The following is a 2,908-nucleotide window of genomic DNA, read 5'->3' as shown; positions in this document are numbered from 1 at the left end:
AACATAGGAGGAAGTTGGCTCAGTCAGATGATATAGAGGTCTATGGTAAATATTTTCCGATGGCAAATGATATATAAGTATTTAAGTCTTTCCTATTATTGGATATAGATTTGTTACGTAAGGATTATCTCAGATCGTTGCCTCTTTTCTAAGCAAATTTACAAATCTGATCTTCTTGAAAGTTTTCAGAGGCTGCAAATTGCACAGTGGAAGACTGTCTGTCTTTCTCCCTTGAAGCAGAACTGCTAGAGAGGAATCACCCCATTGCTATAGCAATACAGCTCACTACCCCCTAAGCCATCAAGCTCCCTCTCTATATACTTGTCAAACTAAATACGCCGAGGGAAAATTCAACTGGGCCAGTATTCCTCATCAATGTTGGAGTAATAAATATGCAATATGACAAAAAGTAAAATATCTGATGTTGTTATGTGCAGTCGAGTTAACTCAATTCAATTTTTTTAATTAACTTTAATCTCCCTGTTATTATATTGCTGTTGTTGTTGTTGTTAGGTGCCATCAAGTCGAATATAACCCACAGCGAACCTATAAACAACAGTTCTGAACCCTGTCCTATCCTGTTCCATCCTCACACTTCCTAACGCATTAGAGCACATTGCAGCAGTCACCGTATCAAACCACCTCGTCAAAGGTCTACCTGTGTTTCACCCACCATCCATCTTTCAGAGCAACATGCTAGGAGTATGTGAGAAGTATGTTCGGTAAGGCCTTATTATCTTCACCTCCAAAAAGCACTCTGGCTGCTTTTTTCTCTCCAAGACATATTTGTTCTTTCTTTTGGCAGTTTGTGGGATGTTCAGCGCTCTTACCCAACACAACAGCTCAAAGGCGACAATTCTTACATTATACAGCTCTCAGATGCATAGCAAGTGATCAGAAAGACCATGGCCTGAATTGGATGCACTTTAGTCCTCAATTTGACATCATTAATCCTCAATAATTTAGAAAGGTCCTAACAGAAGACTTTTCCAGTGAAATACATATGCTAATTTCCTGACTGTTAGTAGCAAGGGTGTTATTTGTCAATCTAAGTAAGATGAAGTTGTTGACAGTTTCAATCTTTTCTCCATCTATCATGATGCTGCCTATTGGTCCAGTGGTAAGAATATTCCTTGTCTTGACATTGAGATGCACACTATATTAAAAGCTGTATTCTTTGATCCTCTGCATTAAGTCCTCCTCACTTTAAGCAAGCAAATTTGTCATCTGTGTAACACGGGTTATTGGTAAGTTAAACTTAATTCTGATGCCATATTCCTCTTCATAAAGTTCAGCTTCTTGTATAATTTGCTGACCATACCGATTGAATAGGTATGGAGAGAGAATACAACCCTGATGCACTTCCTTCTTAATTTATTTTTTAATTATTTACACTTTATATTTTTTTTCATTAAGATTTAACAAAAGTTTACAGAGAACTTGGATTTCCATCATTCATTGTTACACAATTTCCTCTCCCCACCCACAAGTCCACTGAGGCTATAGTGAACACTGCATGAATACTGTTTCATTTCAATAATGAAACAGATGAGGGGAAAAACTGTGTAAAAGTAATATATGATTAGGTATTATTTGCATGACAATAGTTCTTTCTTAACTTTTCCTCTGGCCTTGTTCACGTAACAGCCTCCTGGTCTAGGTCTAAGTATCATATAAGTACAAATAAGCTCCGGGATTCCCATTCTTCTTAATGTTAGCCATAACTTGTTATGATTATCATAGTCAAATGCCTTTGCATAATCAATAAAAGCATAAAAAGACTTTTTTCTGATATTCTCTACTTTCAGCCAGGATCCATCTGACACCAGTAATAATATCTCTCAGCACATGACCCTCTCTAAATCCTGCTTGAATTACTTGCAGTTCCCTGTCTATGAACTGTTCTAGTCATTTTTTAAATGATTTTCAACAGTATTATACTCGCACACAATAGTAATAATATTGTTTGATAGTTTCCACACTCTTCTGGATCACCTTTCTTGGGAATGGGATCCCTTCTTGGGAAAATGAACTTCTTTTGATCCTTTAGCCAGACAGCTGTCCCCTAAATTTCCTGTCATAGACTTTGTTGAGTGCATCCAGGGACACATCTATTGATTGAAACATGACAAATGCCATTCCATCGTTTCCTGAGACCTTGTTTTGGCCAATGCCTTCAATGCAGTTTTCACTTCCTCCTTTATTACCATTGACTCCTGCTCATATGGTTACTTCCTGAAAGTTTTCAATGTCCTCTGTTCTCTTTGGTACAGTAATTCTGTGTATCCTTTCATCTTCTTTTGATGCTTTCTGGGTCATTTAATATATTGCCCATAGCGCCTTTCAATACTGCAATTCAAGGCAAACATTTATTTCTCACTTCTCTTAGCTTGAGAAATGCAAAGAGAGTTCTTCCCTTTTCATTCCCCAATTTTAGCTCTCTGCACATTCCATTGCAATACTTTGCTTTGTCTTCTCAAGCTTCTCTTTTAAACCTTCTGCTCAGCTATTTCACTTTGACATGGGGTCTTGAAGCTGTAGTGCAGTTTTTAGACTCTCCTCTGACCTCCATTTTGGTTTTTATCTTTCTCCTCTCTCTTAGTAATGATCTTTTGCTTTCCTCATGGATGATGTCTTTGATATCATCCCACAACTCATCTAGTCTTTGATCATTGGTTTTCAAAACTTCAAATCTATTCTTAAGATTATTTTTGAGGCTGAGATGTCCTCAAGCAGGATCTGGGGGGGTGGGCTTACCCCTTGTTACACAGAGGATCATGTGAAGTCATTGACGTTGGGAAAAGTCTATTTTTCTCCTTGTAAATCTATGTTTCACAGAATATAAGAAATATCAATGACCTGATCTGTCCTTCCCTTTCCCACTTCATTCCCAGGATTCTCATTCCAC

The sequence above is a fragment of the Elephantulus edwardii genome, unplaced genomic scaffold, assembly GCF_000299155.1.
Source record: "Elephantulus edwardii isolate Elephantulus edwardi_28Jun2011 unplaced genomic scaffold, EleEdw1.0 scaffold00167, whole genome shotgun sequence".
Classification (NCBI taxonomy): domain Eukaryota; kingdom Metazoa; phylum Chordata; class Mammalia; order Macroscelidea; family Macroscelididae; genus Elephantulus; species Elephantulus edwardii.
The sequence above is the reverse complement of the archived record's forward strand: the minus strand, read 5'-3'. Positions refer to the sequence as shown.